This window comes from Adiantum capillus-veneris, chromosome 9, assembly GCF_014529385.1.
Source record: "Adiantum capillus-veneris isolate H3 chromosome 9, ASM1452938v2, whole genome shotgun sequence".
NCBI lineage: Eukaryota > Viridiplantae > Streptophyta > Polypodiopsida > Polypodiales > Pteridaceae > Adiantum > Adiantum capillus-veneris.
Window position 1 is genome coordinate 149,236,302 of NC_140939.1, and position 13,787 is coordinate 149,250,088.

At 43.0% G+C, this 13,787-nt stretch overlaps 1 pseudogene; it reads right to left on the reverse strand.

Annotated features, from left to right (window-relative positions):
• Window positions 1-753: 753 nt before the first annotated feature.
• Window positions 754-7,367, reverse strand: LOC147451357 (uncharacterized; annotated as a pseudogene).
• Between the last annotated feature and the right edge of the window lie 6,420 nt (window positions 7,368-13,787).

The window sequence follows — 13,787 nt, forward strand, 5'->3', positions numbered from 1 at the left end:
AATGTTTTTTATATAATTGAACCAAAAAGAAAACAATTACTCTGACTTGGGTGCATGTTCACGCTATCGCATGCTAAATTCATTTAGGCTACAATATTCTCTCTCTCTCTCTCTCTCTCTCTCTCTCTCTCTCTCTCTCTCTCTCTCTCTCTCTCTCTCTCTCTCTCCCTCTCCTTTTCCACACTATTCCGCATACCGCCCCCCACATTGCAATATGTTTTTCTAACCCCTATACCCCCCTCTCTCTCTCAATCTATCCATCTGCTACTACCCTCTCTATTCTCCTCTACCCCGCCAATCCCGACCCCTACCCCCACTTTGCCATGTGGTTTTTTATGCAATTTACCAAAAAAGAAAACAATTACTCTAACCTGGGTGCATGTTCACGCTATCGCATGCTAAAATCATTTAGGCTACAGTATTTTCATTCTCTCTCTCTCTCTCTCTCTCTCTCTCTCTCTCTCTCTTCTGTACATATCTAAAACCAAATAGATTAAAACAAAGATAGAGAGTGGATAGTAATAAGTGACCCAAATAACTGTATTTATTTGATGACGTTAACAGCTAAACAATGATGTGTCCATAATTATCTTGGTCCCTCATCACATGTACATATCTAAATCCAAATAGATTAAAACAGAGACAAAAAGAGGAGACTAAATAATGATCCAAATATTTTTATTTATTTAATGACATTCAGTTACAATATAACAGCTAAACATTGCTGTGTACACAATGTTCTTGGTTCCCTCATCACATTTTAGGATGTTCCATAACCGCATCTCCTCCAAGACCAAATGTCGCATCCATTGTGTGCTCAACTTCCCCACCATGCGCTGCAGAAACTACAATCAAATTTTGGTTAGGGACAATGCTCTTAGCAAAAACTACAATAATACTAAAAGTTAACTAAGAAGCCATAGAAGACAGTATTTGAAACCAATCACCTATTAAATGAATCCTATGACACACATTGCGTACCCTGTTTGAAAGGCGTTTTCTTGATATAATCCGTTGCTAACCCAGGATATGCATGAAGACCTTCTAGATATGGGAGTAAATTCATGAGGAGCACATTGTCGTTGCTCGCTCCATCGTAAGTCCTTACTATGACAAGCGTATGTGGTGGGTTTTCAATTGCCTTCTCAAGATTGTCATCTACTAGAATGGTGTCCAGAGGGTCCTTGATGTATGAGGCTACCAATTGAGATCTAAAGTTCTTCACAAACACCAAATTGAATTTTGGATGCTTGCCTTCGCAGTGCCTCTCTTCACAATGTCCTTGATGCAGACAAAACTTGAAAAATGTCTCACCATACCCAGCCTCTTTGTATTTACTCTTAATTAAATTGATAATGGGGGTCAGATTTTGCTCTTGCATGGAGCTCCAAATCCCTACGTCGAAAAGCTCAAACACCACTCTCAGCAATCGCAATATCCCTGGTCGCAATGACACACCCATTCGGCCTACATTTAGAATATTTACAGCGTGGGAAGGAGCACTTTCCCACTGCCACCGTTTAAACAGGACACCGTTAACATCGAACACTATGAGTTTCCTTTTCGCATGGCAAGAAGGAAGTGTGCCTGTGCCTTCACGACGATCAATTACCAAATGGATCTTACTTAGCATCATATTTGGAGGGATACATAATTGAGTCTTTCACACTAATCGAGGAAGAAAGACACTTACCATTACATAGACGTTCCAATTCTTTCGTTGACTCTTGTCGATCTAGCAATAGTACATGTCGACCCATTCGTAGCCCCGGACGTGCCAGAAGACCGCAACCAGCATACATTTGTAATACTACATTACCCTCCTCTGTATAGAAAGAGAGTAGCTTCTCGTGTAAAGTTGGACTTCTCTCCATGCCCCCTAAAGAGAAATCATCATTCTAAATGTATGAATGGAAATTTAGATAAGCAAATACAATGGAGGTGAACTTTTTGAAAACTCACGGCATACCTCGCCAAGGACAGCCATCCGTTTTGAGTTGCCAACGACTGGTGTTGTAGTAATCAAACATAACGTCCGAATCAGGCTTTCGATTCAATCTATAGGCACAAATTTTGCGGAATACAACGATTTCCAAGCATCGCGTCTGTGGGACTTAAGACTCATAATGAGGAAGGAATCTATCACACACTAATTTTCCAAAGAAAGCAAGTAGTTTTACCTACCGTAACACCACCATGGAAGCTGAATGGAGTAGCACACAGGACGATAGTTGTATGTTCAAGATAGAACCCATTTTGATTTGCTAGGCTCGATAATACCCATGCATGTTCTCGACGACATATCAACACTAGATTTCCCTTCTCATCAAGATACTCCTTGGCAATACCAAAAACCTTTTGGATATGATTTATTTCGAAATGGTTCCATTTGGGGATATTGGGTGATGTTATCCCGACGACGCTTGTGTTGGTTGGTAGATGACAAAATATTGCATCACAGCCTATATTTGTTGTCCCGCCTCGCACCCGAAAGCTTCGCGTAGCTACTATAGCAATTTTTGTGAGTAGGGCACCTACATCTCCTTTGCCCGTCTCGTCAGCTGCTCCCATAGGATCAATAGCTAAAACCGTTGAATCTGATTTTAAAGAAATGAATATCCAGTTAGTAAGGTGAGACAATAATACCAGGAGTACCTCTCGTTGTTAGCATACCAGAGCTATGTGCCATTGAATTCTGCGCTTCATCGTGAGGTGGAGTGTTGCATTGCACCATGACATCTAGATATAACAAGCAGGTAAGTGACTGCATTTTAAATACTTAAAGATATCGTCTCTTTGTTGCTACACACTTTCTCACCTCCAACAAGAAGAGAACGCTCCCCGCGATGACCAGTCTCTGCTACATTAGACAATCCTGTTGAAACTTCGGTATTGTGACGTTCGCATCATCTGCATCATCCCCCTACAATAAATACATTGGTTACTGCACAACACATACCACAATCAATCATTCCATACTTATGAGGTAGATCGATAATTGTTGCCATTTCATTAGAACGTATGGCATCTACAATCCTTCACTTTTAGTGGTCGCCTGGCGGTGTAAATGAGCAGGCTCTATATTAATTCCAATCTCTATGCATTGTCGTTGTGCCTGCTCAGGTGCCTCCTCATGCGAAGGAAGAACATGAGGCTCTGAAATGGAATGAGATGCTGGTGGAGCTTGTTTAGGCTCTAGGAAATGACTATGAGCTTGGTTTTTTAGGCTTCTAGGTGTTAATAGGTTCTCTCCCATTGATTGTGTGTCTCCCTCTTGACGTGCTTTCGGACTTGATGTACTTACCTTGTTTAGAGGCATTGGAGTATCTCTGTCCATTACTTGACCTTTACCCTTCTTCGTGCTGCTCCTCTGTCGAGAGCATATAAATTACACGAGTACTATTAGTTCAACCTTTCCATTTAAGCAACAACAAGGGTGTGCGAAAACTTGCCTGGGTAGTTTGTGGGGCTCTTGTAGGTGTAGCAGTTGGAGAAGGCGGCACATCACTTTCGTCTTCATCATCCTCAAACTCCGAAGGACATTCACCGTCGTTGCGCCTTGGTTCACGATCCTCCTCCACCTCTTCTTCGTTATCTGTCTCCTCAGTCACAACATCTTTTCCTTTTAGGGAACGTAGGTTCTTACCCTGGCAATTTCACGTGTTGCAGTTAAATCCTCACATGACTAGAAAATAGTTTAACTATGGTTTTGTATGCTTTTACCTCTTCGTGCTGTCTTTAACTCTACCAGTCTTTGCCTCCTTGAACTGCTCCCGCTCGTTGGGGGGAAATGTGTCCTTTGCAAAGTCAATGAAAAGAGGACACTCAACATAAACTTTTTTGGGCCACAATGCTGCACGTTGTTCATCCGTATATATGCATGCAGTGTGCTTCACATTGACCCACTCTTTTGTAACTGAAACTTTATCTGTCCAATCCATGATCTGCACCCATCTGGTATACGTTTGCCAAAATATACTTATTGTCATCCACTCAAATTTTTTTAAGATTTAGAAACCAAGTAGGACAAGATTACATACCTGTAAAATGCCCGTTTGGCGGCCATGTTAGTACCCTCCTTCTGTTTCTGCTTATTACCTTTGAGACCACCTTTCAATCTCTTGCACTCCACTTCAAACAATGTGCCACTATACCTCGATTGCCACTCCCTTATAGTTGTCACTAGGGTGTCGTTTTCAGGGAGGCGGCACGATTTCTTCAGCAACGCATACTGTCTCGTAGCCTCGTTCACAAGTCGATTCCACCATGTCTCTCGATGTAACCAAGTGCGAAATACGGAGTGGTCATCTACATTATTAAACAACCGCGTCATTGTTTACTATACTCTTTTTATTTGAAACATTTATCAAAAAATGACCTTACTTAGCGCTGATTTTATGCTTGGATATAATGTGGTTGGATCATCGCTAACCAAGGCCCTTAGCACATTGCTACGATGATTGACTAGTAGATCGGTGCATGCAAGACTGTATATTCGATCATCTGTCAACCACTTTGGTCTCCTACTCCAATCTATGTCCATAAGCAATCTACTAACAAATGTTAAATTTTTTTAAGCAGCACGGGAATGTAAACTTAATTCCCTTTGAAAGAAACCCCTATTAATCTTACCTCCACCACTCCTCTCCTAAGTTAGGATCCGCAATTGTGGATGGCTGTTGCGTATTTTTTCAGGCTTTCTTGTCAGCCATATAGAATGCATTACGGTAATGGGTAGTGAACTCCTCCGTTGAGAGCTCATTTCGCTTATTGCTCACAGATTGCAAAGCCTTTGTATACTTTGCCTGAATCGTGACATTAGTTCATTCTTTGTTTGATCCACTACATTGTCATGGTGAGAATAACATAAAGGACAATGAAACTTACCGGATATAGAATTGGGATAGCACGATAAGAGGGACCTTGTACCAGCGTCTTCGCAACCCCCCACCCTTATTCATTTCAGCATCTAATTCTCGTTGCAACCATCCTGGAACATCTTCCTCCAAACCCTTAAGCAATGTATCCATGTTGGCTGTGCCCATTGCTCTTACCATACATAGCATATCTATGAAGGAAGTTTTTACGTAGCCTTTGTCATTAATGCTGTGACAACAAAACTTACACCGTTAAAAGACTAGGAAGCGATAACCATGCTATAGCTAAGCTTATCAAATTAACTAGGAAGCAAAACTCATGCTATGGATAAGCTTATCGATTCAACTAGGATGCATTAATTATGTTATAGCTAAGCTTACCGATTCAAGCGTGCCACCACAGTGAGAACTTCTCCCTCGTTCTCTTTAGTGACCTTAACCATGCAAGCTTCCACATAGCAATGGTACTTAGGCTCCACTTTGTGAACTGCAGAGCAAAATTATCTTGCATAGTTTCACAAAATTCATCTCATCTTGATATTGAGTCAGAAACAAAAGTGTATAAAGTAATCTATTTGTATCAATTTGTGCATTCCATGCCCGAAGACGGTGATTCCCATCCCATGTGTACAACATTTTCCCTTTCAGGTCCCCCCACCCGGATTTATGCAAATGTTTCTCAAAGTCCTCATTAAGTTGCATCCAGATTGGATCCCAGGTTTTCCAAATTGCATGACTAACTTCTACTGAATCTAGATCTGGAGTCCTTATTGAAAGCATGAACCTGGCACGATGTGGAACATATCCATTTCTAGAGAACTCCAAAGCTAGATTGTGCACACAATCTTGCACTGCCGTACCGCTGGATGTGGTAACAAGTGGCACAAGGGCACTGGTGGCAGTGGTACTTTGCGAGTATCCTGTGTAACCGTACTTGAATAGCTTTTGATCTTGTAGTTTGAAACAGGAAATATTAGAGGAGCATACCATTTTAGAAATTACCAACCTGAAGGCGGTGCAAAGTGTCGTCGAGCAAATCCCATTTCAGCGTGGATTTCTCGGTAATAGTAAAAAGACCGCGATCTTCATCCCCCGCATCCTCTCTTTCGTCATCTTCTTCACTTGAGTTGTTCGCAATAGGGGCCTTGTCCTTTGATGGTGCTGGTACCTCGGATTGTGTAGTGCCCTCTGCATTGGCTTTCACTGGCTTTTGCACTACTTTCACTTTGGTGACTTCTTTCTTTGTGCTAGCCCCTTCCTTTTTCAAAGGAATTCTACCCTTTTTCTTTGGGGGCTCCCAGCTAGGGTCCTCTTCTTTATGTGCTCGTGTGACCCGCTTGCTTTCAACGACTTCACTTGCTTGATCTGCACTTCTTTTCTTGACACCCGTCGACTACTTGGCCGTAGGCAAATAATTATTAGGCTAGGTTACTGGCAAACAACGATTAATTCCATGAGTAAATACTGCAATAAACTCCGGTGGCTTACCTCTGCAACAAGAGTCTTTGGAGGAGGCTTTGAAATGCTTGGTTTGGGCATCGCACCCGAACCCTTGCCTCCAGAGGATACAACTCGTTGCCCTTTTGCTTGGACACAAAATATTCGATGTTGCTTTCAAAAGAGATCATGTAAGGCTGAATAAAATTAAGAGGTCTCATTACCAATTCTCTTATCGGCCATGCCACAACTGTACCCATTGCTGCACCTAAGGTGCACACATCATCGTCAATGGGTAGAACATGTGGCAACATGAGACCGGGAGCTGATGCCGATTGGACGGCTACTCCCAACGTGCCACTAGGCAACTCTCTTCCATGTAGCTTTTCGTGGGGTAGAGACTGTATCATAATTCCTTTCCCAACTTCCTTGCCCTTGCTTAAGAGCACCACGTGCTCATTCTTGCTAAAAGACAAATTTTTCGTAGCCATCTTTTTTCCGCAAGAAATTGAAACTGTCATCAATGCACAAATGCTATGAAGATGGTAAGCTGTATATTATCTATACTAGATTGCATGTGAATAATGAATCTCAAAAAAATAGAATGCTTCGGCATTTCTTCAAAGTCTGACATGTGCAATAAACTCCGGTGGCTTACCTCTGCAACAAGAGTCTTTGGAGGAGGCTTTGAAATGCTTGGTTTGGGCATCGCACCCGATGTTATGCTAGTGGCTCTTTGAGAGACAGGTATTGAACCCTTGCCTCCAGAGGATACAGTTCGTTGCCCTTTTGCCTGGACACAAAATATTCGATGTTGCTTTCAAAAGAGAGCATGTAAGACTGAATAAAATTAAGAGGTCTCATTACCAATTCTCTTATCGGCCACGCCACAACTGTACCCACTGCTGCACCTAAGGTGCACACATCATCGTCAATGGGTGGAACATGTGGCAACATGAGACCGGGAGCTGATGCCGATTGGACGGCTACTCCCAACGTGCCTCTAGGCAACTCTCTTCCATGTAGCTTTTCGTGGGGTAGAGACTGTATCATAATTCCTTTCCCAACTTCCTTGCCCTTGCTTAAGAGCACCACGTGCTCATTCTTGCTAAAAGACAAATTTTTTGTAGCCATCTGTTTTCCGCAAGAAATTGAAACTGTCATCAACGCACAAATGCTATGAAGATGGTAAGCTGTATATTATCTATACTAGATTGCATGTGAATAATGAATCTCAAAAAAATAGAATGCTTCGGCATTTGTTCAAAGTCTGACCTGTACAGCCGAACGTGGATGAATGTCCTTTAGATTTTGTTTTCTCCAATACTGCAACACCTTCAACAAAGTAAAGTGGATTTTGTTTAGTCTTACATCAACATAGAGAGAGAGAGAGAGAGAGAGAGAGAGAGAGAGAGAGAGAGAGAGAGAGAGAGAGAGAGAGAGAGAGAGAGAGAGAGAGAGAGAGAGAGAGAGAGAGAGAGAGAGAGGAAGAGGACAAGGAGACAGAGAGAGAGGAGGTCAGAGAGAGAGAGAGAGAGAGAGAGAGAGAGAGAGAGAGAGAGAGAGAGAGAGAGAGAGAGAAAGTGGATGACCGACGGAGAGGATAGGGATGGAGATATGGAGAGAGAAAAGTAGAGGGTGAGGGAGGATGGCCAACAGAGTACAAGGATAGAGAGGTGGAGAGGATGAGGGATAGAGAGAGGATAGCTAAGAGGGGAGGAGATGGTGAGAAGGTAGGGGGTATAGAAGTAGGAGGATGGGATGAGGTGGTAGAGAGGGAGGAGGAGGAAAGAAGGGAGGACCATACCTGTCTGGAGCAACAACATAAAATGGTCCTCTCAATCTTTACTCTTCTTTTTATACTATAGAGAGGGGAGAGAGAGACACACATATAAAACACACTCACACAGACAAACAATAAAGGCCGACACACTTAAGAGCATTATCACATGGAATCTTTCTTACAACAGTATAATGACCATCACCACTTCCAGGAATATGGTGAGCGTATGGGCATTCCTCAGCTCGCCTAGCACACCTTCCACGAGTAAATCTTTGCATTCTTTGCCCATACAAATTATACCCTGCTTGCCCACCATGCAAGCACAGCCAGATTGAAGGCTAGAGACTCTCTCGCTCTCTCTCTCTCTCTCTCTCTCTCTCTCTCTGTGTGTGTGTGTGTGTGTGTGTGTGTGTGTGTGTGTGTGTCACGGTATAATGACCATATAAAATTACCAAACCTCAAAATAAAAAAGCAGTGCAATATTTGACAGAGAGAGAGAGACAGAGAGAGATGGCCCTTGTCGGCTAAGCACGCTGACTGAACATAAGCTAGCCCCTTGTCGGCTTAGCACACTCACTGATCTCTCACCTGCCCCTTGATGAACACACTGGCCCTTGTCGGCTGAGGCGGCAATACACGCCAGGCTTGACTGCTGCCCAATTCAGGCCATGCTTATGACTGAACATAAGCAACTTATGAGGCCGCTTTAATGAACATAAGCTGCCCCATGCGTTTTACTGAAACGGCAAAGGCGGTGGTCAAGAAACGGCAGAGGCGGCAAACTACTTGAAGCAACGATCAGGACCGTATTTATTTATTTATCCATGGCTCTTGAAGCGCCAATATCCTTACTCTACAGATTCTAGGGCTCTTGCAGTCGTGGGCATGGTAACAATGGTGGGCTTGATCACGTCCATGTGTGCGCAGTTGCATAAGAGAGTGCAAAAGAATCTCTTGAAGCGCCAAGTGCAAAACAGGCTCTTGAAGCTCTACTTACTGGATGATGAAAGAGATGAAAATGAGCTCGACTGAGACGAAAACAAATTGTTGCTCTTGCAGTCGTGGGCATGGTAGCAATGGTGGGCTTGATCACGCCACTAACAAGGCAAGGCTGCTAAAAAAATCGCTTACAAATTAGCCTCAATTGGGGGCTGCCTGCTGCCGCGCGAGGTGTACTTGAGCCCCTAGTCATCGACCTCTTGTCCCCCTTGCCTGCTGCCTGCTGCCGTCTACCTCTTGTCCCCCTTGTCGGCTAAGGACGTGTCTGGACATCAGTCGGCTAAGGCCGTTTTTGGCCTCACAGTAGTCGGCCGTTTTTGACAGTCGGCCGTTTTTGGCTTCACAGCAGTCGGCCGTTTTTGGCTAAGGCCGTTTTTGGTATCACAGCTGTCGGCTAAGGCCGTTTTTGGCTTCACAGCAGTTGGCTTTCACCGTTTCTGTCTTGCAGTCGGCTAAGGCCGCTAAGGCCGTTTCTGGCTCGTAGTCGTTTAAGGCCGCTAAGGCCGTTTTTGGCTTGCATTCGGCTAAGGCCGCTTCTGGACAACGCTTCTGGACAGCAGGCGCCACCCCTCTGCGCTTCGACAGAGGACCGCTTGGCGGGAGAGAGAGAGAGAGAGAGAGAGAGAGAGAGAGAGAGAGAGAGAGAGAGAGAGAGAGAGAGAGAGAGAGAGAGAGAGAGAGAGAGAGAGAGAGAGAGAGAGAGAGAGAGAGAGAGAGAGAGAGAGAGAGAGAGAGAGAGAGAGAGAGCGAGAGCTTACCTTTTCGTGAGCAGTCGGCTAAGGCAGATTCTGGACAGCAGTCGCCACGCCTTGGTGATTCAAGAGAGGACTGCTTGGCGGGTGAGAGAGAGAGAGAGAGAGAGAGAGAGAGAGAGAGAGAGCATGCGCAGGCTTTTTAAAAAAAACACAGGGAGCAATAGCGATATCGATATCGCTATTGCTCCCTTTTATTTTTGACTTAAAACAGGCAAAAAAAAAGGGGGCAATAGCGATATCGCTATTGCTCCCTTTTTTTAAACTTAAAAGTTGGCCAAAAAAATCAATGTAACCAGGCAAAAATCCCCAAAGTGCAAGATTACATTATCTTTATTCCGTGTTGACAATTGAGATTGTTTTTTGCGATCATGTCTAAACTTAATGAAGCAATTCATCTTCAAAGCTTATGTAATCCACCCTAACCTCCACTTTTAGCTCGACTTAAAAAAGGCCAAAAAAAATCATATTTTTGATTTCTAAAATGCCAAAAGATCGTGTCCACAATTGACATCGGTTATTGCGATCATGTTTAAAATGCCAAGAATTTATCTTCAAAGCCTACGTAATCCTACGTAAGCTCTACTTTTAGCAAAACTCTATAAAGGCCAAAAATTTTCATTTTTTTTTATTTTTAAAATGTCAAAAGTTCGAGTTTTTATACTCTTTTCCCTGTGGACAATTGAGTTCGGTTTTTGCTATAATGTCTAAAATTAATGAAGCATGTCATCTTCAAAGCCTACGTAATCCTACGTAAGCTCCACTTATAGCTCGACTTAATGATGGCAAAAAAAAATCATTATTTTTTACTTTTAAAAGTCCAGAAGTTCAAGATTTTGTACTCTTTACTCCCTTTTGACAATTCAGATGGGTTTTTGAGATCTTAGCTTGCAGTTAAATTACCTCACAAAAAGGAAATCATTTCTAAAAATAATGAAGCAATTCATATTCAAAGCCTACATAATCAACTAAAATTCTAGTTTTATCATCTTGTATTGATAGACGTTCGGCCTTCTTATGAAAGCCTACAAGTTTTTATCATCTTGTATTGATAGACATTCGGCCTTCTTATGAAAACCTACAAGTTTTATCATCTTGTATTGATAGACATTCGGCCTTCTTATGAAAACCTACAAGTTTTACCATCTTTGACCATCTTTTCGGGGACGTAGGTTCTTACCCATTGCAGCTCGACACTGAAAGCTCCATGTGTTGCAACAGTACCACCACTGCCTTGGAGCAACATCAACGTGCAGCGTCAATGAGCGTGCAATCCTTCTAGAGTTTTGACATGTTTAATGGAAGCTACAACCCAACAAGAGCCCAAAGATGAGGAAAGGTTGCATGAAGAAGATACCGTACCTTCACTATGTGCATGTGTGTGTGTGAGGGAGAGAGAGATTAACAAGAAAGAAAAAAGTGTGTGTTTGTGTGTGTGTGTGTGTGTGTGTGTGTGTGTGTGTGTGAGAGAGAGAGAGAGAGAGAGAGAGAGAGAGAGAGAGAGAGAGAGAGAGAGAAAGAGAGAGAGAGAGGACCGACATTAGGAGAAATATGAACCTTGCATGGGCCTTGTAAGGAATCCTAATTTTAAGGGATTAAGGCTAATGTTGTGTGGGGTTTAGGGGGCAAGGGCATTGAAGAAGGTAGTTTTGAGTAGGCTTTTCTAGCCTTTTTTTTAGACAAATATAGGATGTGGACCTAAAGGGTTGCTTTCTCTCTCTAGCTTTTTTTAAAGTGAAGGAAGCATAGGGGTGTGTCCACATCAGCAATTCCGTGGGTCAAAAAGAGTCAAAATTTGACTTTTAAAAAAAAAATCATTTTTATTTGTTTTTTACTTAAAACTCCCTCCCAACATATATACATATCCAAAAATCATTTTTTGACCCATTTTTTAACCCAGAAGCTTAGAAAGTCCATTTTTTCAAAAATCTTTTCCCCCAAAAAGTAATAAACATTTTGTTCTCTCCTCCTCCTCCCTCCTCCTTCCTCCCTCCCTCTCCCTCTCCTCTCCCTCTCTGCCCCTACCTTCCTCCTCCTCCCCAATCTCTCCCTCCCCCCCCCTCCCTCCTTCTCTCCTCCCATCCTGCTCGGCCTCTCTACCCTTCCCCCTCTATCTTTTCATCATTTGCTTCCTCACGCAACAGCTTCCATGGTGCTCACGGACATCACAAATGGTTTGCTTCCACCACCACGTACTCCGCACACCAAAAGCATACATATTCGCTTACCCACGGCATTTGCACCGAAGACCACTAGTGAGGGTGATCAAAGGTCATCACAGGAACGTCGCACCGCTTGTGAGACCAATGTTGACATTTGGGTGGATGGCCATTTGTACCCTTACGATCCTATAAGCCGCTTCCATCCACCGTTTAATAGCCTTTCCACATTTCTTCAATTTCTTGGGAGGGGAGAAGCAGGCTTGTTAGGCTATTGCAAGCGGCTGTGTATGGGTGCAAGTGCTTTTTTGCATATGTGGATGCACGAATGACAAGTTCTTCACCTCAAGACGACGGCATTACAAGAGAGTGTTGCCTCTTCGGAAAGGGTAGTTAAAAGTCTTGAACAACAAATGCAAGAAAAGGAGTCCCACATCCAGAAGCTTACCAACACCATCACATACTTGAAAGAAACACCCCTTGGTGCAAGGAAACGCAAACGCCCGTATTCATCCATTGGAACTCTTGCACATTCCGGAGGAGTACGCAAACGACGAGTTACAGTCACAAGGTGATTTGGTCTTTACTTGCATGATGCATTCTTACTTCACACTATTTTCTAACATTTATGTTTATTTGTTGCTAGAAACTTCATCCAGGAGGCATGCAGTGGAACAAGCCAAGATAATCGAGTCAACCTTCTCACTAGTTGTCTCAATACCGAGGACGTGATTTCTATCTTACAATCACCTGGAGGTAAGCACATTAAGGATGCAGTCACCAAGGATCTTATGCGTAAATTATGAAATGTGGTTAGTGATGATGATGTTCAACAAGCTTGTGATGAGGCTGGAATCAGCACCAAAGCCTATCAGGCTATTTTTCAACTCCTAAAGGATGCCCTCAAAGAACCTATTTCTCGTTCCTCACAAGGTCAAGCTCGCAAAGAAGGCCACAAACGAAGATGTGTTCTCCCGCATTGGGACATACCTACACGTTGAGGACACAATGCCAACTTCCCTTTATGCTTCGTGCGCAACAAAGACAAGGGGAAAAGGTAAGAAACAATACATAAGACCTTCGGAGAAGGGCTTTCCTTACACAATGTGAAACAATATTTTCATGGATCTTAGAAGGCTTCAAGAAGCCATGCTTAGATTTTACGAGTTACCTAAAGAAGGTGACACACTTTACTTTTTTCTTTGGTATTATTCTTATCATAGACACTGAAGTTTAAGGTCTTAGCACTATTTATTTTGTAATGCTTGGCACAAAAGTCGCTTTTGTGCTGAAACTCGATGAGTGTCAAATAGTGAAAGGCCGAAGGTTAGAGAGGCTAAGTGTCACTGTAATTAACGAGGCCCTTCTGCAAACCAAGCGAAGGGATTCAATCGAGCCATATCCCACCCTATCTTTTAGCGTGCAATCAGAGAAAGACATTTGGTGGTTGGGTGCTATTGAGGTGCCCAAAGAGACCAATGGAGTACTTTCATGGATTTTTGAGAGAACTCCATGGATCACAGAAGTAATACACTCCCAAATTAAAGGTCAGAAGTTGGAGATTGAGGGCTTTGGTAGTTATGATGTGGATTGGCACTTAGGTGGGGATTTGAAGACCATAAAGTGTTTGCTTGGATGCAAACAAGGGGCCTCTTCTCTCATGCCTTGTCCATTTTGCACTCGAGGGTACAAACCTAATGGACAAAAATCACATAAGAGCACTGCAAAGGCCGGTTACATGCTTCCATGGCAAGGGCATGGTGAACAAGGGTTAGATTGT